Source organism: Pungitius pungitius, chromosome 2 (assembly GCF_949316345.1).
Source record: "Pungitius pungitius chromosome 2, fPunPun2.1, whole genome shotgun sequence".
Taxonomy (NCBI): Eukaryota; Metazoa; Chordata; class Actinopteri; order Perciformes; family Gasterosteidae; genus Pungitius; species Pungitius pungitius.
In genome coordinates this window covers 906,662-918,769 of record NC_084901.1, presented here as the reverse complement: position 1 = coordinate 918,769, position 12,108 = coordinate 906,662, and the positions used below count along the sequence as shown (strand labels likewise).

The window sequence follows — 12,108 nt, the reverse complement described above, 5'->3', positions numbered from 1 at the left end:
GAATATACCACCTAAAAAAGCAGCATGTCCAAATGAGTCAGTGTCCAGAGTGAATCATAAAAGCAGTTTGACATGTCAGAAGTGGGATTTGAACCCACGCCTCCAATCGGAGACCAGAAGCCTCTTTCCTTAGAAAGGTTTCCAACCTTGAGTCTGGCGCCTTAGACCACTCGGCCATCCTGACATTAGCACTGCAGTGTTAAAAAACGATGAATATACCACCTAAAAAAGCAGCATGTCCAAATGAGTCAGTGTCCAGAGTGAATCATAAAAGTAGTTTGAAATGTCAGAAGTGGGATTTGAACCCACGCCTCCAATTGGAGACCAGAAGTCTTTTTTGCTGAGAACAGAGTCGAAACTTAAGTCTGGCGCCTTAGACCACTCGGCCATCCTGACATTTGAACTGATGTATTAAAAAACGATAAATATACCATCTAAAAAGCAGCATGTCCAAATGAGTCAGTGTCCACAGTGAATCATAAAAGTAGTTTGACATGTCAGAAGAGGGATTTGAACCCACGCCTCCAATCAGAGAGACCAGAAGCCTCTTTCCTGAGAAAGGTTTCCAACCTTGAGTCTGGCGCCTTAGACCACTCGGCCATCCTGACATTAGCAGTGCAGTGTTGAAAAACGATGAATATACCACGTAAAAAAGCAGCATGTCCAAATGAGTCAGTGTCCAGAGTGAATCATAAAAGTAGTTTGACATGTCAGAAGTGGGATTTGAACCCACGCCTCCAATTGGAGACCAGAAGTCTTTTTTGCTGAGAACAGAGTCGAAACTTAAGTCTGGCGCCTTAGACCACTCGGCCATCCTGACATTTGAACTGATGTATTAAAAAACGATAAATATACCATCTAAAAAGCAGCATGTCCAAATGAGTCAGTGTCCACAGTGAATCATAAAAGTAGTTTGACATGTCAGAAGAGGGATTTGAACCCACGCCTCCAATCGGAGAGACCAGAAGCCTCTTTCCTGAGAAAGGTTTCCAACCTTGAGTCTGGCGCCTTAGACCACTCGGCCATCCTGACATTAGCAGTGCAGTGTTGAAAAACGATGAATATACCACCTAAAAAAGCAGCATGTCCAAATGAGTCAGTGTCCAGAGTGAATCATAAAAGTAGTTTGACATGTCAGAAGTGGGATTTGAACCCACGCCTCCAATTGGAGACCAGAAGTCTTTTTTGCTGAGAACAGAGTCGAAACTTAAGTCTGGCGCCTTAGACCACTCGGCCATCCTGACATTTGAACTGATGTATTAAAAAACGATAAATATACCATCTAAAAAGCAGCATGTCCAAATGAGTCAGTGTCCAGAGTGAATCATAAAAGTAGTTTGACATGTCAGAAGTGGGATTTGAACCCACGCCTCCAATCGGAGACCAGAAGCCTCTTTCCTGAGAAAGGTTTTCAACCTTGAGTCTGGCGCCTTAGACCACTCGGCCATCCTGACATTAGCATTGCAGTGTTAAAAAACGATGAATATACCACCTAAAAAAGAAGCATGTCCAAATGAGTCAGTGTCCACAGTGAATCATAAAAGTAGTTTGACATGTCAGAAGAGGGATTTGAACCCACGCCTCCAATCAGAGAGGACAGAAGCCTCTTTCCTGAGAAAGGTTTCCAACCTTGAGTCTGGCGCCTTAGACCACTCGGCCATCCTGACATTAGCAGTGCAGTGTTGAAAAACGATGAATATACCACGTAAAAAAGCAGCATGTCCAAATGAGTCAGTGTCCAGAGTGAATCATAAAAGTAGTTTGACATGTCAGAAGTGGGATTTGAACCCACGCCTCCAATTGGAGACCAGAAGTCTTTTTTGCTGAGAACAGAGTCGAAACTTAAGTCTGGCGCCTTAGACCACTCGGCCATCCTGACATTTGAACTGATGTATTAAAAAACGATAAATATACCATCTAAAAACCAGCATGTCCAAATGAGTCAGTGTCCAGAGTGAATCATAAAAGTAGTTTGACATGTCAGAAGTGGGATTTGAACCCACGCCTCCAATCGGAGACCAGAAGCCTCTTTCCTGAGAAAGGTTTCCAACCTTGAGTCTGGCGCCTTAGACCACTCGGCCATCCTGACTTTAGCAGTGCAGTGTTGAAAAACGATGAATATACCACCTAAAAAAGCAGCATGTCCAAATGAGTCAGTTTCCAGAGTGAATCATAAAAGTAGTTTGACATGTCAGAAGTGGGATTTGAACCCACGCCTCCAATCGGAGACCAGAAGCCTCTTTCCTGAGAAAGGTTTCCAACCTTGAGTCTGGCGCCTTAGACCACTCGGCCATCCTGACATTAGCACTGCAGTGTTAAAAAACGATGAATATACCACCTAAAAAAGCAGCATGTCCAAATGAGTCAGTGTCCAGAGTGAATCATAAAAGTAGTTTGACATGTCAGAAGTGGGATTTGAACCCACGCCTCCAATTGGAGACCAGAAGTCTTTTTTGCTGAGAACAGAGTCGAAACTTAAGTCTGGCGCCTTAGACCACTCGGCCATCCTGACATTTAAACTGATGTATTAAAAAACGATAAATATACCATCTAAAAAGCAGCATGTCCAAATGAGTCAGTGTCCACAGTGAATCATAAAAGTAGTTTGACATGTCAGAAGAGGGATTTGAACCCACGCCTCCAATCAGAGAGGACAGAAGCCTCTTTCCTGAGAAAGGTTTCCAACCTTGAGTCTGGCGCCTTAGACCACTCGGCCATCCTGACATTAGCAGTGCAGTGTTGAAAAACGATGAATATACCACGTAAAAAAGCAGCATGTCCAAATGAGTCAGTGTCCAGAGTGAATCATAAAAGTAGTTTGACATGTCAGAAGTGGGATTTGAACCCACGCCTCCAATTGGAGACCAGAAGTCTTTTTTGCTGAGAACAGAGTCGAAACTTAAGTCTGGCGCCTTAGACCACTCGGCCATCCTGACATTTGAACTGATGTATTAAAAAACGATAAATATACCATCTAAAAACCAGCATGTCCAAATGAGTCAGTGTCCAGAGTGAATCATAAAAGTAGTTTGACATGTCAGAAGTGGGATTTGAACCCACGCCTCCAATCGGAGACCAGAAGCCTCTTTCCTGAGAAAGGTTTCCAACCTTGAGTCTGGCGCCTTAGACCACTCGGCCATCCTGACTTTAGCAGTGCAGTGTTGAAAAACGATGAATATACCACCTAAAAAAGCAGCATGTCCAAATGAGTCAGTTTCCAGAGTGAATCATAAAAGTAGTTTGACATGTCAGAAGTGGGATTTGAACCCACGCCTCCAATCGGAGACCAGAAGCCTCTTTCCTGAGAAAGGTTTCCAACCTTGAGTCTGGCGCCTTAGACCACTCGGCCATCCTGACATTAGCACTGCAGTGTTAAAAAACGATGAATATACCACCTAAAAAAGCAGCATGTCCAAATGAGTCAGTGTCCAGAGTGAATCATAAAAGTAGTTTGACATGTCAGAAGTGGGATTTGAACCCACGCCTCCAATTGGAGACCAGAAGTCTTTTTTGCTGAGAACAGAGTCGAAACTTAAGTCTGGCGCCTTAGACCACTCGGCCATCCTGACATTTGAACTGATGTATTAAAAAACGATAAATATACCATCTAAAAAGCAGCATGTCCAAATGAGTCAGTGTCCACAGTGAATCATAAAAGTAGTTTGACATGTCAGAAGAGGGATTTGAACCCACGCCTCCAATCAGAGAGACCAGAAGCCTCTTTCCTGAGAAAGGTTTCCAACCTTGAGTCTGGCGCCTTAGACCACTCGGCCATCCTGACTTTAGCAGTGCAGTGTTGAAAAACGATGAATATACCACCTAAAAAAGCAGCATGTCCAAATGAGTCAGTGTCCAGAGTGAATCATAAAAGTAGTTTGACATGTCAGAAGTGGGATTTGAACCCACGCCTCCAATCGGAGACCAGAAGCCTCTTTCCTGAGAAAGGTTTCCAACCTTGAGTCTGGCGCCTTAGACCACTCGGCCATCCTGACATTAGCACTGCAGTGTTAAAAAACGATGAATATACCACCTAAAAAAGCAGCATGTCCAAATGAGTCAGTGTCCAGAGTGAATGATAAAAGTAGTTTGACATGTCAGAAGTGGGATTTGAACCCACGCCTCCAATTGGAGACCAGAAGTCTTTTTTGCTGAGAACAGAGTCGAAACTTAAGTCTGGCGCCTTAGACCACTCGGCCATCCTGACATTTGAACTGATGTATTAAAAAACGATAAATATACCATCTAAAAAGCAGCATGTCCAAATGAGTTAGTGTCCAGAGTGAATCATAAAAGTAGTTTGACATGTCAGAAGTGGGATTTGAACCCACGCCTCCAATCGGAGACCAGAAGCCTCTTTCCTGAGAAAGGTTTCCAACCTTGAGTCTGGCGCCTTAGACCACTCGGCCATCCTGACTTTAGCAGTGCAGTGTTGAAAAACGATGAATATACCACCTAAAAAAGCAGCATGTCCAAATGAGTCAGTGTCCAGAGTGAATCATAAAAGCAGTTTGACATGTCAGAAGTGGGATTTGAACCCACGCCTCCAATCGGAGACCAGAAGCCTCTTTCCTGAGAAAGGTTTCCAACCTTGAGTCTGGCGCCTTAGACCACTCGGCCATCCTGACATTAGCACTGCAGTGTTAAAAAACGATGAATATACCACCTAAAAAAGCAGCATGTCCAAATGAGTCAGTGTCCAGAGTGAATGATAAAAGTAGTTTGACATGTCAGAAGTGGGATTTGAACCCACGCCTCCAATTGGAGACCAGAAGTCTTTTTTGCTGAGAACAGAGTCGAAACTTAAGTCTGGCGCCTTAGACCACTCGGCCATCCTGACATTTGAACTGATGTATTAAAAAACGATAAATATACCATCTAAAAAGCAGCATGTCCAAATGAGTCAGTGTCCAGAGTGAATCATAAAAGTAGTTTGACATGTCAGAAGTGGGATTTGAACCCACGCCTCCAATCGGAGACCAGAAGCCTCTTTCCTGAGAAAGGTTTCCAACCTTGAGTCTGGCGCCTTAGACCACTCGGCCATCCTGACTTTAGCAGTGCAGTGTTGAAAAACGATGAATATACCACCTAAAAAAGCAGCATGTCCAAATGAGTCAGTGTCCAGAGTGAATCATAAAAGCAGTTTGACATGTCAGAAGTGGGATTTGAACCCACGCCTCCAATCGGAGACCAGAAGCCTCTTTCCTGAGAAAGGTTTCCAACCTTGAGTCTGGCGCCTTAGACCACTCGGCCATCCTGACATTAGCACTGCAGTGTTAAAAAACGATGAATATACCACCTAAAAAAGCAGCATGTCCAAATGAGTCAGTGTCCAGAGTGAATCATAAAAGTAGTTTGACATGTCAGAAGTGGGATTTGAACCCACGCCTCCAATTGGAGACCAGAAGTCTTTTTTGCTGAGAACAGAGTCGAAACTTAAGTCTGGCGCCTTAGACCACTCGGCCATCCTGACATTTGAACTGATGTATTAAAAAACGATAAATATACCATCTAAAAAGCAGCATGTCCAAATGAGTCAGTGTCCACAGTGAATCATAAAAGTAGTTTGACATGTCAGAAGAGGGATTTGAACCCACGCCTCCAATCAGATAGACCAGAAGCCTCTTTCCTGAGAAAGGTTTCCAACCTTGAGTCTGGCGCCTTAGACCACTCGGCCATCCTGACATTAGCAGTGCAGTGTTGAAAAACGATGAATATACCACGTAAAAAAGCAGCATGTCCAAATGAGTCAGTGTCCAGAGTGAATCATAAAAGTAGTTTGACATGTCAGAAGTGGGATTTGAACCCACGCCTCCAATTGGAGACCAGAAGTCTTTTTTGCTGAGAACAGAGTCGAAACTTAAGTCTGGCGCCTTAGACCACTCGGCCATCCTGACATTTGAACTGATGTATTAAAAAACGATAAATATACCATCTAAAAAGCAGCATGTCCAAATGAGTCAGTGTCCACAGTGAATCATAAAAGTAGTTTGACATGTCAGAAGAGGGATTTGAACCCACGCCTCCAATCGGAGAGACCAGAAGCCTCTTTCCTGAGAAAGGTTTCCAACCTTGAGTCTGGCGCCTTAGACCACTCGGCCATCCTGACATTAGCAGTGCAGTGTTGAAAAACGATGAATATACCACCTAAAAAAGCAGCATGTCCAAATGAGTCAGTGTCCAGAGTGAATCATAAAAGTAGTTTGACATGTCAGAAGTGGGATTTGAACCCACGCCTCCAATTGGAGACCAGAAGTCTTTTTTGCTGAGAACAGAGTCGAAACTTAAGTCTGGCGCCTTAGACCACTCGGCCATCCTGACATTTGAACTGATGTATTAAAAAACGATAAATATACCATCTAAAAAGCAGCATGTCCAAATGAGTCAGTGTCCAGAGTGAATCATAAAAGTAGTTTGACATGTCAGAAGTGGGATTTGAACCCACGCCTCCAATCGGAGACCAGAAGCCTCTTTCCTGAGAAAGGTTTTCAACCTTGAGTCTGGCGCCTTAGACCACTCGGCCATCCTGACATTAGCATTGCAGTGTTAAAAAACGATGAATATACCACCTAAAAAAGAAGCATGTCCAAATGAGTCAGTGTCCACAGTGAATCATAAAAGTAGTTTGACATGTCAGAAGAGGGATTTGAACCCACGCCTCCAATCAGAGAGGACAGAAGCCTCTTTCCTGAGAAAGGTTTCCAACCTTGAGTCTGGCGCCTTAGACCACTCGGCCATCCTGACATTAGCAGTGCAGTGTTGAAAAACGATGAATATACCACGTAAAAAAGCAGCATGTCCAAATGAGTCAGTGTCCAGAGTGAATCATAAAAGTAGTTTGACATGTCAGAAGTGGGATTTGAACCCACGCCTCCAATTGGAGACCAGAAGTCTTTTTTGCTGAGAACAGAGTCGAAACTTAAGTCTGGCGCCTTAGACCACTCGGCCATCCTGACATTTGAACTGATGTATTAAAAAACGATAAATATACCATCTAAAAAGCAGCATGTCCAAATGAGTCAGTGTCCACAGTGAATCATAAAAGTAGTTTGACATGTCAGAAGAGGGATTTGAACCCACGCCTCCAATCGGAGAGACCAGAAGCCTCTTTCCTGAGAAAGGTTTCCAACCTTGAGTCTGGCGCCTTAGACCACTCGGCCATCCTGACATTAGCAGTGCAGTGTTGAAAAACGATGAATATACCACCTAAAAAAGCAGCATGTCCAAATGAGTCAGTGTCCAGAGTGAATCATAAAAGTAGTTTGACATGTCAGAAGTGGGATTTGAACCCACGCCTCCAATCGGAGACCAGAAGCCTCTTTCCTGAGAAAGGTTTCCAACCTTGAGTCTGGCGCCTTAGACCACTCGGCCATCCTGACATTAGCACTGCAGTGTTAAAAAACGATGAATATACCACCTAAAAAAGCAGCATGTCCAAATGAGTCAGTGTCCAGAGTGAATCATAAAAGTAGTTTGACATGTCAGAAGTGGGATTTGAACCCACGCCTCCAATTGGAGACCAGAAGTCTTTTTTGCTGAGAACAGAGTCGAAACTTAAGTCTGGCGCCTTAGACCACTCGGCCATCCTGACATTTGAACTGATGTATTAAAAAACGATAAATATACCATCTAAAAAGCAGCATGTCCAAATGAGTCAGTGTCCAGAGTGAATCATAAAAGTAGTTTGACATGTCAGAAGTGGGATTTGAACCCACGCCTCCAATCGGAGACCAGAAGCCTCTTTCCTGAGAAAGGTTTCCAACCTTGAGTCTGGCGCCTTAGACCACTCGGCCATCCTGACTTTAGCAGTGCAGTGTTGAAAAACGATGAATATACCACCTAAAAAAGCAGCATGTCCAAATGAGTCAGTGTCCAGAGTGAATCATAAAAGTAGTTTGACATGTCAGAAGTGGGATTTGAACCCACGCCTCCAATCGGAGACCAGAAGCCTCTTTCCTGAGAAAGGTTTCCAACCTTGAGTCTGGCACCTTAGACCACTCGGCCATCCTGACATTAGCACTGCAGTGTTAAAAAACGATGAATATACCACCTAAAAAAGCAGCATGTCCAAATGAGTCAGTGTCCAGAGTGAATCATAAAAGTAGTTTGACATGTCAGAAGTGGGATTTGAACCCACGCCTCCAATTGGAGACCAGAAGTCTTTTTTGCTGAGAACAGAGTCGAAACTTAAGTCTGGCGCCTTAGACCACTCGGCCATCCTGACATTTGAACTGATGTATTAAAAAACGATAAATATACCATCTAAAAAGCAGCATGTCCAAATGAGTCAGTGTCCAGAGTGAATCATAAAAGTAGTTTGACATGTCAGAAGTGGGATTTGAACCCACGCCTCCAATCGGAGACCAGAAGCCTCTTTCCTGAGAAAGGTTTCCAACCTTGAGTCTGGCGCCTTAGACCACTCGGCCATCCTGACATTAGCACTGCAGTGTTAAAAAACGATGAATATACCACCTAAAAAAGCAGCATGTCCAAATGAGTCAGTGTCCAGAGTGAATCATAAAAGTAGTTTGACATGTCAGAAGTGGGATTTGAACCCACGCCTCCAATTGGAGACCAGAAGTCTTTTTTGCTGAGAACAGAGTCGAAACTTAAGTCTGGCGCCTTAGACCACTCGGCCATCCTGACATTTGAACTGATGTATTAAAAAACGATAAATATACCATCTAAAAAGCAGCATGTCCAAATGAGTCAGTGTCCAGAGTGAATCATAAAAGTAGTTTGACATGTCAGAAGTGGGATTTGAACCCACGCCTCCAATCGGAGACCAGAAGCCTCTTTCCTGAGAAAGGTTTCCAACCTTGAGTCTGGCTCCTTAGACCACTCGGCCATCCTGACATTTGAACTGATGTATTAAAAAACGATAAATATACCATCTGAAAAGCAGCATGTCCAAATGAGTCAGTGTCCAGAGTGAATCATAAAAGTAGTTTGACATGTCAGAAGTGGGATTTGAACCCACGCCTCCAATCGGAGACCAGAAGTCTTTTTTGCTGAGAACAGAGTCGAAACTTAAGTCTGGCGCCTTAGACCACTCGGCCATCCTGACATTAGCACGGCAGTGTTAAAAAACAATGAATATACCACCTAAAAAAGCAGCATGTCCAAATGAGTCAGTGTCCAGAGTGAATCATAAAAGTAGTTTGACATGTCAGAAGTGGGATTTGAACCCACGCCTCCAATTGGAGACCAGAAGTCTTTTTTGCTGAGAACAGAGTTGAAACTTAAGTCTGGCGCCTTAGACCACTCGGCCATCCTGACATTAGCACTGCAGTGTTAAAAAACGATGAATATACAACCTAAAAAAGCAGCATGTCCAAATGAGTCAGTGTCCACAGTGAATCATAAAATTAGTTTGACATGTCAGAAGTGGGATTTGAACCCACGCCTCCAATTGGAGACCAGAAGTCTTTTTTGCTGAGAACAGAGTGGAAACTTAAGTCTGGCACCTTAGACCACTCGGCCATCCTGACATTTGAACTGATGTATTTAAAAACGATAAATATACCATCTAAAAAGCAGCATGTCCAAATGAGTCAGTGTCCAGAGTGAATCATAAAAGTAGTTTGACATGTCAGAAGTGGGATTTGAACCCACGCCTCCAATCGGAGACAAGAAGCCTCTTTCCTGAGAAAGGTTTCCAACCTTGAGTCTGGCGCCTTAGACCACTCGGCCATCCTGACTTTAGCAGTGCAGTGTTGAAAAGCGATGAATATACCACCTAAAAAAGCAGCATGTCCAAATGAGTCAGTGTCCAGAGTGAATCATAAAAGTAGTTTGACATGTCAGAAGTGGGATTTGAAACCACGCCTCCAATCGGAGACCAGAAGCCTCTTTCCTGAGAAAGGTTTCCAACCTTGAGTCTGGCGCCTTAGACCACTCGGCCATCCTGACATTAGCACTGCAGTGTTAAAAAACGATGAATATACCACCTAAAAAAGCAGCATGTCCAAATGAGTCAGTGTCCAGAGTGAATCATAAAAGTAGTTTGACATGTCAGAAGTGGGATTTGAACCCACGCCTCCAATTGGAGACCAGAAGTCTTTTTTGCTGAGAACAGAGTCGAAACTTAAGTCTGGCGCCTTAGACCACTCGGCCATCCTGACATTTGAACTGATGTATTAAAAAATGATAAATATACCATCTAAAAAGCAGCATGTCCAAATGAGTCAGTGTCCAGAGTGAATCATAAAAGTAGTTTGACATGTCAGAAGTGGGATTTGAACCCACGCCTCCAATCGGAGACCAGAAGCCTCTTTCCTGAGAAAGGTTTCCAACCTTGAGTCTGGCGCCTTAGACCACTCGGCCATCCTGACTTTAGCAGTGCAGTGTTGAAAAACGATGAATATACCACCTAAAAAAGCAGCATGTCCAAATGAGTCAGTGTCCAGAGTGAATCATAAAAGTAGTTTGACATGTCAGAAGTGGGATTTGAACCCACGCCTCCAATCGGAGACCAGAAGCCTCTTTCCTGAGAAAGGTTTCCAACCTTGAGTCTGGCGCCTTAGACCACTCGGCCATCCTGACATTAGCACTGCAGTGTTAAAAAACGATGAATATACCACCTAAAGAAGCAGCATGTCCAAATGAGTCAGTGTCCAGAGTGAATCATAAAAGTAGTTTGACATGTCAGAAGTGGGATTTGAACCCACGCCTCCAATTGGAGACCAGAAGTCTTTTTTGCTGAGAACAGAGTCGAAACTTAAGTCTGGCGCCTTAGACCACTCGGCCATCCTGACATTTGAACTGATGTATTTAAAAACGATAAATATACCATCTAAAAACCAGCATGTCCAAATGAGTCAGTGTCCAGAGTGAATCATAAAAGTAGTTTGACATGTCAGAAGTGGGATTTGAACCCACGCCTCCAATTGGAGACCAGAAGTCTTTTTTGCTGAGAACAGAGTCGAAACTTAAGTCTGGCGCCTTAGACCACTCGGCCATCCTGACATTTGAACTGATGTATTTAAAAACGATAAATATACCATCTAAAAACCAGCATGTCCAAATGAGTCAGTGTCCAGAGTGAATCATAAAAGTAGTTTGACATGTCAGAAGTGGGATTTGAACCCACGCCTCCAATTGGAGACCAGAAGTCTTTTTTGCTGAGAACAGAGTCGAAACTTAAGTCTGGCGCCTTAGACCACTCGGCCATCCTGACATTTGAACTGATGTATTAAAAAATGATAAATATACCATCTAAAAAGCAGCATGTCCAAATGAGTCAGTGTCCAGAGTGAATCATAAAAGTAGTTTGACATGTCAGAAGTGGGATTTGAACCCACGCCTCCAATCGGAGACCAGAAGCCTCTTTCCTGAGAAAGGTTTCCAACCTTGAGTCTGGCGCCTTAGACCACTCGGCCATCCTGACATTAGCACTGCAGTGTTAAAAAACGATGAATATACCACCTAAAAAAGCAGCATGTCCAAATGAGTCAGTGTCCAGAGTGAATCATAAAAGTAGTTTGACATGTCAGAAGTGGGATTTGAACCCACGCCTCCAATTGGAGACCAGAAGTCTTTTTTGCTGAGAACAGAGTCGAAACTTAAGTCTGGCGCCTTAGACCACTCGGCCATCCTGACATTTGAACTGATGTATTAAAAAATGATAAATATACCATCTAAAAAGCAGCATGTCCAAATGAGTCAGTGTCCAGAGTGAATCATAAAAGTAGTTTGACATGTCAGAAGTGGGATTTGAACCCACGCCTCCAATCGGAGACCAGAAGCCTCTTTCCTGAGAAAGGTTTCCAACCTTGAGTCTGGCGCCTTAGACCACTCGGCCATCCTGACTTTAGCAGTGCAGTGTTGAAAAACGATGAATATACCACCTAAAAAAGCAGCATGTCCAAATGAGTCAGTGTCCAGAGTGAATCATAAAAGTAGTTTGACATGTCAGAAGTGGGATTTGAACCCACGCCTCCAATCGGAGACCAGAAGCCTCTTTCCTGAGAAAGGTTTCCAACCTTGAGTCTGGCGCCTTAGACCACTCGGCCATCCTGACATTAGCACTGCAGTGTTAAAAAACGATGAATATACCACCTAAAAAAGCAGCATGTCCAAATGAGTCAGTGTCCAGAGTGAATCATAAAA

General features: G+C 43.7%; 48 non-coding genes across 48 annotated transcripts; all 48 read right to left on the bottom strand.

Annotated features, from left to right (window-relative positions):
- Positions 1 to 73: 73 nt before the first annotated feature.
- trnal-caa (transfer RNA leucine (anticodon CAA)) lies at positions 74 to 184 on the bottom strand. Its single transcript has 2 exons — positions 147 to 184; positions 74 to 119 (listed from the first exon to the last, which is right to left on the bottom strand). It is a non-coding gene; the product is annotated as a tRNA-Leu (tRNA).
- A 100-nt stretch (positions 185 to 284) lies between these two features.
- trnal-uaa (transfer RNA leucine (anticodon UAA)) lies at positions 285 to 396 on the bottom strand. The gene is made up of 2 exons: positions 359 to 396; positions 285 to 330 (listed from the first exon to the last, which is right to left on the bottom strand). It is a non-coding gene; the product is annotated as a tRNA-Leu (tRNA).
- Positions 397 to 708: 312 nt separating this feature from the next.
- On the bottom strand, positions 709 to 820 carry trnal-uaa (transfer RNA leucine (anticodon UAA)). Its single transcript has 2 exons — positions 783 to 820; positions 709 to 754 (listed from the first exon to the last, which is right to left on the bottom strand). It is a non-coding gene; the product is annotated as a tRNA-Leu (tRNA).
- A 312-nt stretch (positions 821 to 1,132) lies between these two features.
- On the bottom strand, positions 1,133 to 1,244 carry trnal-uaa (transfer RNA leucine (anticodon UAA)). The gene is made up of 2 exons: positions 1,207 to 1,244; positions 1,133 to 1,178 (listed from the first exon to the last, which is right to left on the bottom strand). It is a non-coding gene; the product is annotated as a tRNA-Leu (tRNA).
- A 99-nt stretch (positions 1,245 to 1,343) lies between these two features.
- On the bottom strand, positions 1,344 to 1,454 carry trnal-caa (transfer RNA leucine (anticodon CAA)). Its single transcript has 2 exons — positions 1,417 to 1,454; positions 1,344 to 1,389 (listed from the first exon to the last, which is right to left on the bottom strand). It is a non-coding gene; the product is annotated as a tRNA-Leu (tRNA).
- A 313-nt stretch (positions 1,455 to 1,767) lies between these two features.
- On the bottom strand, positions 1,768 to 1,879 carry trnal-uaa (transfer RNA leucine (anticodon UAA)). Its single transcript has 2 exons — positions 1,842 to 1,879; positions 1,768 to 1,813 (listed from the first exon to the last, which is right to left on the bottom strand). It is a non-coding gene; the product is annotated as a tRNA-Leu (tRNA).
- A 99-nt stretch (positions 1,880 to 1,978) lies between these two features.
- Positions 1,979 to 2,089, bottom strand: trnal-caa (transfer RNA leucine (anticodon CAA)). The gene is made up of 2 exons: positions 2,052 to 2,089; positions 1,979 to 2,024 (listed from the first exon to the last, which is right to left on the bottom strand). It is a non-coding gene; the product is annotated as a tRNA-Leu (tRNA).
- Positions 2,090 to 2,189: 100 nt separating this feature from the next.
- On the bottom strand, positions 2,190 to 2,300 carry trnal-caa (transfer RNA leucine (anticodon CAA)). The gene is made up of 2 exons: positions 2,263 to 2,300; positions 2,190 to 2,235 (listed from the first exon to the last, which is right to left on the bottom strand). It is a non-coding gene; the product is annotated as a tRNA-Leu (tRNA).
- Positions 2,301 to 2,400: 100 nt separating this feature from the next.
- On the bottom strand, positions 2,401 to 2,512 carry trnal-uaa (transfer RNA leucine (anticodon UAA)). Its single transcript has 2 exons — positions 2,475 to 2,512; positions 2,401 to 2,446 (listed from the first exon to the last, which is right to left on the bottom strand). It is a non-coding gene; the product is annotated as a tRNA-Leu (tRNA).
- Positions 2,513 to 2,824: 312 nt separating this feature from the next.
- On the bottom strand, positions 2,825 to 2,936 carry trnal-uaa (transfer RNA leucine (anticodon UAA)). The gene is made up of 2 exons: positions 2,899 to 2,936; positions 2,825 to 2,870 (listed from the first exon to the last, which is right to left on the bottom strand). It is a non-coding gene; the product is annotated as a tRNA-Leu (tRNA).
- A 99-nt stretch (positions 2,937 to 3,035) lies between these two features.
- Positions 3,036 to 3,146, bottom strand: trnal-caa (transfer RNA leucine (anticodon CAA)). Its single transcript has 2 exons — positions 3,109 to 3,146; positions 3,036 to 3,081 (listed from the first exon to the last, which is right to left on the bottom strand). It is a non-coding gene; the product is annotated as a tRNA-Leu (tRNA).
- A 100-nt stretch (positions 3,147 to 3,246) lies between these two features.
- Positions 3,247 to 3,357, bottom strand: trnal-caa (transfer RNA leucine (anticodon CAA)). Its single transcript has 2 exons — positions 3,320 to 3,357; positions 3,247 to 3,292 (listed from the first exon to the last, which is right to left on the bottom strand). It is a non-coding gene; the product is annotated as a tRNA-Leu (tRNA).
- Positions 3,358 to 3,457: 100 nt separating this feature from the next.
- trnal-uaa (transfer RNA leucine (anticodon UAA)) lies at positions 3,458 to 3,569 on the bottom strand. The gene is made up of 2 exons: positions 3,532 to 3,569; positions 3,458 to 3,503 (listed from the first exon to the last, which is right to left on the bottom strand). It is a non-coding gene; the product is annotated as a tRNA-Leu (tRNA).
- A 312-nt stretch (positions 3,570 to 3,881) lies between these two features.
- On the bottom strand, positions 3,882 to 3,992 carry trnal-caa (transfer RNA leucine (anticodon CAA)). Its single transcript has 2 exons — positions 3,955 to 3,992; positions 3,882 to 3,927 (listed from the first exon to the last, which is right to left on the bottom strand). It is a non-coding gene; the product is annotated as a tRNA-Leu (tRNA).
- A 100-nt stretch (positions 3,993 to 4,092) lies between these two features.
- On the bottom strand, positions 4,093 to 4,204 carry trnal-uaa (transfer RNA leucine (anticodon UAA)). Its single transcript has 2 exons — positions 4,167 to 4,204; positions 4,093 to 4,138 (listed from the first exon to the last, which is right to left on the bottom strand). It is a non-coding gene; the product is annotated as a tRNA-Leu (tRNA).
- Positions 4,205 to 4,303: 99 nt separating this feature from the next.
- On the bottom strand, positions 4,304 to 4,414 carry trnal-caa (transfer RNA leucine (anticodon CAA)). The gene is made up of 2 exons: positions 4,377 to 4,414; positions 4,304 to 4,349 (listed from the first exon to the last, which is right to left on the bottom strand). It is a non-coding gene; the product is annotated as a tRNA-Leu (tRNA).
- A 100-nt stretch (positions 4,415 to 4,514) lies between these two features.
- trnal-caa (transfer RNA leucine (anticodon CAA)) lies at positions 4,515 to 4,625 on the bottom strand. Its single transcript has 2 exons — positions 4,588 to 4,625; positions 4,515 to 4,560 (listed from the first exon to the last, which is right to left on the bottom strand). It is a non-coding gene; the product is annotated as a tRNA-Leu (tRNA).
- A 100-nt stretch (positions 4,626 to 4,725) lies between these two features.
- On the bottom strand, positions 4,726 to 4,837 carry trnal-uaa (transfer RNA leucine (anticodon UAA)). Its single transcript has 2 exons — positions 4,800 to 4,837; positions 4,726 to 4,771 (listed from the first exon to the last, which is right to left on the bottom strand). It is a non-coding gene; the product is annotated as a tRNA-Leu (tRNA).
- Positions 4,838 to 4,936: 99 nt separating this feature from the next.
- Positions 4,937 to 5,047, bottom strand: trnal-caa (transfer RNA leucine (anticodon CAA)). The gene is made up of 2 exons: positions 5,010 to 5,047; positions 4,937 to 4,982 (listed from the first exon to the last, which is right to left on the bottom strand). It is a non-coding gene; the product is annotated as a tRNA-Leu (tRNA).
- Positions 5,048 to 5,147: 100 nt separating this feature from the next.
- On the bottom strand, positions 5,148 to 5,258 carry trnal-caa (transfer RNA leucine (anticodon CAA)). Its single transcript has 2 exons — positions 5,221 to 5,258; positions 5,148 to 5,193 (listed from the first exon to the last, which is right to left on the bottom strand). It is a non-coding gene; the product is annotated as a tRNA-Leu (tRNA).
- Positions 5,259 to 5,358: 100 nt separating this feature from the next.
- On the bottom strand, positions 5,359 to 5,470 carry trnal-uaa (transfer RNA leucine (anticodon UAA)). Its single transcript has 2 exons — positions 5,433 to 5,470; positions 5,359 to 5,404 (listed from the first exon to the last, which is right to left on the bottom strand). It is a non-coding gene; the product is annotated as a tRNA-Leu (tRNA).
- Positions 5,471 to 5,782: 312 nt separating this feature from the next.
- Positions 5,783 to 5,894, bottom strand: trnal-uaa (transfer RNA leucine (anticodon UAA)). Its single transcript has 2 exons — positions 5,857 to 5,894; positions 5,783 to 5,828 (listed from the first exon to the last, which is right to left on the bottom strand). It is a non-coding gene; the product is annotated as a tRNA-Leu (tRNA).
- A 312-nt stretch (positions 5,895 to 6,206) lies between these two features.
- trnal-uaa (transfer RNA leucine (anticodon UAA)) lies at positions 6,207 to 6,318 on the bottom strand. Its single transcript has 2 exons — positions 6,281 to 6,318; positions 6,207 to 6,252 (listed from the first exon to the last, which is right to left on the bottom strand). It is a non-coding gene; the product is annotated as a tRNA-Leu (tRNA).
- A 99-nt stretch (positions 6,319 to 6,417) lies between these two features.
- trnal-caa (transfer RNA leucine (anticodon CAA)) lies at positions 6,418 to 6,528 on the bottom strand. Its single transcript has 2 exons — positions 6,491 to 6,528; positions 6,418 to 6,463 (listed from the first exon to the last, which is right to left on the bottom strand). It is a non-coding gene; the product is annotated as a tRNA-Leu (tRNA).
- Positions 6,529 to 6,841: 313 nt separating this feature from the next.
- trnal-uaa (transfer RNA leucine (anticodon UAA)) lies at positions 6,842 to 6,953 on the bottom strand. Its single transcript has 2 exons — positions 6,916 to 6,953; positions 6,842 to 6,887 (listed from the first exon to the last, which is right to left on the bottom strand). It is a non-coding gene; the product is annotated as a tRNA-Leu (tRNA).
- A 312-nt stretch (positions 6,954 to 7,265) lies between these two features.
- trnal-caa (transfer RNA leucine (anticodon CAA)) lies at positions 7,266 to 7,376 on the bottom strand. The gene is made up of 2 exons: positions 7,339 to 7,376; positions 7,266 to 7,311 (listed from the first exon to the last, which is right to left on the bottom strand). It is a non-coding gene; the product is annotated as a tRNA-Leu (tRNA).
- Positions 7,377 to 7,476: 100 nt separating this feature from the next.
- On the bottom strand, positions 7,477 to 7,588 carry trnal-uaa (transfer RNA leucine (anticodon UAA)). The gene is made up of 2 exons: positions 7,551 to 7,588; positions 7,477 to 7,522 (listed from the first exon to the last, which is right to left on the bottom strand). It is a non-coding gene; the product is annotated as a tRNA-Leu (tRNA).
- A 99-nt stretch (positions 7,589 to 7,687) lies between these two features.
- On the bottom strand, positions 7,688 to 7,798 carry trnal-caa (transfer RNA leucine (anticodon CAA)). Its single transcript has 2 exons — positions 7,761 to 7,798; positions 7,688 to 7,733 (listed from the first exon to the last, which is right to left on the bottom strand). It is a non-coding gene; the product is annotated as a tRNA-Leu (tRNA).
- A 100-nt stretch (positions 7,799 to 7,898) lies between these two features.
- trnal-caa (transfer RNA leucine (anticodon CAA)) lies at positions 7,899 to 8,009 on the bottom strand. The gene is made up of 2 exons: positions 7,972 to 8,009; positions 7,899 to 7,944 (listed from the first exon to the last, which is right to left on the bottom strand). It is a non-coding gene; the product is annotated as a tRNA-Leu (tRNA).
- Positions 8,010 to 8,109: 100 nt separating this feature from the next.
- Positions 8,110 to 8,221, bottom strand: trnal-uaa (transfer RNA leucine (anticodon UAA)). Its single transcript has 2 exons — positions 8,184 to 8,221; positions 8,110 to 8,155 (listed from the first exon to the last, which is right to left on the bottom strand). It is a non-coding gene; the product is annotated as a tRNA-Leu (tRNA).
- A 99-nt stretch (positions 8,222 to 8,320) lies between these two features.
- On the bottom strand, positions 8,321 to 8,431 carry trnal-caa (transfer RNA leucine (anticodon CAA)). Its single transcript has 2 exons — positions 8,394 to 8,431; positions 8,321 to 8,366 (listed from the first exon to the last, which is right to left on the bottom strand). It is a non-coding gene; the product is annotated as a tRNA-Leu (tRNA).
- A 100-nt stretch (positions 8,432 to 8,531) lies between these two features.
- trnal-uaa (transfer RNA leucine (anticodon UAA)) lies at positions 8,532 to 8,643 on the bottom strand. Its single transcript has 2 exons — positions 8,606 to 8,643; positions 8,532 to 8,577 (listed from the first exon to the last, which is right to left on the bottom strand). It is a non-coding gene; the product is annotated as a tRNA-Leu (tRNA).
- Positions 8,644 to 8,742: 99 nt separating this feature from the next.
- On the bottom strand, positions 8,743 to 8,853 carry trnal-caa (transfer RNA leucine (anticodon CAA)). Its single transcript has 2 exons — positions 8,816 to 8,853; positions 8,743 to 8,788 (listed from the first exon to the last, which is right to left on the bottom strand). It is a non-coding gene; the product is annotated as a tRNA-Leu (tRNA).
- A 99-nt stretch (positions 8,854 to 8,952) lies between these two features.
- Positions 8,953 to 9,064, bottom strand: trnal-uaa (transfer RNA leucine (anticodon UAA)). Its single transcript has 2 exons — positions 9,027 to 9,064; positions 8,953 to 8,998 (listed from the first exon to the last, which is right to left on the bottom strand). It is a non-coding gene; the product is annotated as a tRNA-Leu (tRNA).
- Positions 9,065 to 9,164: 100 nt separating this feature from the next.
- Positions 9,165 to 9,276, bottom strand: trnal-uaa (transfer RNA leucine (anticodon UAA)). Its single transcript has 2 exons — positions 9,239 to 9,276; positions 9,165 to 9,210 (listed from the first exon to the last, which is right to left on the bottom strand). It is a non-coding gene; the product is annotated as a tRNA-Leu (tRNA).
- A 100-nt stretch (positions 9,277 to 9,376) lies between these two features.
- On the bottom strand, positions 9,377 to 9,488 carry trnal-uaa (transfer RNA leucine (anticodon UAA)). Its single transcript has 2 exons — positions 9,451 to 9,488; positions 9,377 to 9,422 (listed from the first exon to the last, which is right to left on the bottom strand). It is a non-coding gene; the product is annotated as a tRNA-Leu (tRNA).
- Positions 9,489 to 9,587: 99 nt separating this feature from the next.
- trnal-caa (transfer RNA leucine (anticodon CAA)) lies at positions 9,588 to 9,698 on the bottom strand. The gene is made up of 2 exons: positions 9,661 to 9,698; positions 9,588 to 9,633 (listed from the first exon to the last, which is right to left on the bottom strand). It is a non-coding gene; the product is annotated as a tRNA-Leu (tRNA).
- Positions 9,699 to 9,798: 100 nt separating this feature from the next.
- On the bottom strand, positions 9,799 to 9,909 carry trnal-caa (transfer RNA leucine (anticodon CAA)). The gene is made up of 2 exons: positions 9,872 to 9,909; positions 9,799 to 9,844 (listed from the first exon to the last, which is right to left on the bottom strand). It is a non-coding gene; the product is annotated as a tRNA-Leu (tRNA).
- Positions 9,910 to 10,009: 100 nt separating this feature from the next.
- Positions 10,010 to 10,121, bottom strand: trnal-uaa (transfer RNA leucine (anticodon UAA)). Its single transcript has 2 exons — positions 10,084 to 10,121; positions 10,010 to 10,055 (listed from the first exon to the last, which is right to left on the bottom strand). It is a non-coding gene; the product is annotated as a tRNA-Leu (tRNA).
- A 99-nt stretch (positions 10,122 to 10,220) lies between these two features.
- trnal-caa (transfer RNA leucine (anticodon CAA)) lies at positions 10,221 to 10,331 on the bottom strand. Its single transcript has 2 exons — positions 10,294 to 10,331; positions 10,221 to 10,266 (listed from the first exon to the last, which is right to left on the bottom strand). It is a non-coding gene; the product is annotated as a tRNA-Leu (tRNA).
- Positions 10,332 to 10,431: 100 nt separating this feature from the next.
- On the bottom strand, positions 10,432 to 10,542 carry trnal-caa (transfer RNA leucine (anticodon CAA)). The gene is made up of 2 exons: positions 10,505 to 10,542; positions 10,432 to 10,477 (listed from the first exon to the last, which is right to left on the bottom strand). It is a non-coding gene; the product is annotated as a tRNA-Leu (tRNA).
- A 100-nt stretch (positions 10,543 to 10,642) lies between these two features.
- Positions 10,643 to 10,754, bottom strand: trnal-uaa (transfer RNA leucine (anticodon UAA)). Its single transcript has 2 exons — positions 10,717 to 10,754; positions 10,643 to 10,688 (listed from the first exon to the last, which is right to left on the bottom strand). It is a non-coding gene; the product is annotated as a tRNA-Leu (tRNA).
- A 99-nt stretch (positions 10,755 to 10,853) lies between these two features.
- On the bottom strand, positions 10,854 to 10,965 carry trnal-uaa (transfer RNA leucine (anticodon UAA)). The gene is made up of 2 exons: positions 10,928 to 10,965; positions 10,854 to 10,899 (listed from the first exon to the last, which is right to left on the bottom strand). It is a non-coding gene; the product is annotated as a tRNA-Leu (tRNA).
- Positions 10,966 to 11,064: 99 nt separating this feature from the next.
- On the bottom strand, positions 11,065 to 11,176 carry trnal-uaa (transfer RNA leucine (anticodon UAA)). The gene is made up of 2 exons: positions 11,139 to 11,176; positions 11,065 to 11,110 (listed from the first exon to the last, which is right to left on the bottom strand). It is a non-coding gene; the product is annotated as a tRNA-Leu (tRNA).
- A 99-nt stretch (positions 11,177 to 11,275) lies between these two features.
- On the bottom strand, positions 11,276 to 11,386 carry trnal-caa (transfer RNA leucine (anticodon CAA)). The gene is made up of 2 exons: positions 11,349 to 11,386; positions 11,276 to 11,321 (listed from the first exon to the last, which is right to left on the bottom strand). It is a non-coding gene; the product is annotated as a tRNA-Leu (tRNA).
- A 100-nt stretch (positions 11,387 to 11,486) lies between these two features.
- trnal-uaa (transfer RNA leucine (anticodon UAA)) lies at positions 11,487 to 11,598 on the bottom strand. Its single transcript has 2 exons — positions 11,561 to 11,598; positions 11,487 to 11,532 (listed from the first exon to the last, which is right to left on the bottom strand). It is a non-coding gene; the product is annotated as a tRNA-Leu (tRNA).
- Positions 11,599 to 11,697: 99 nt separating this feature from the next.
- trnal-caa (transfer RNA leucine (anticodon CAA)) lies at positions 11,698 to 11,808 on the bottom strand. Its single transcript has 2 exons — positions 11,771 to 11,808; positions 11,698 to 11,743 (listed from the first exon to the last, which is right to left on the bottom strand). It is a non-coding gene; the product is annotated as a tRNA-Leu (tRNA).
- Positions 11,809 to 11,908: 100 nt separating this feature from the next.
- trnal-caa (transfer RNA leucine (anticodon CAA)) lies at positions 11,909 to 12,019 on the bottom strand. Its single transcript has 2 exons — positions 11,982 to 12,019; positions 11,909 to 11,954 (listed from the first exon to the last, which is right to left on the bottom strand). It is a non-coding gene; the product is annotated as a tRNA-Leu (tRNA).
- Between the last annotated feature and the right edge of the window lie 89 nt (positions 12,020 to 12,108).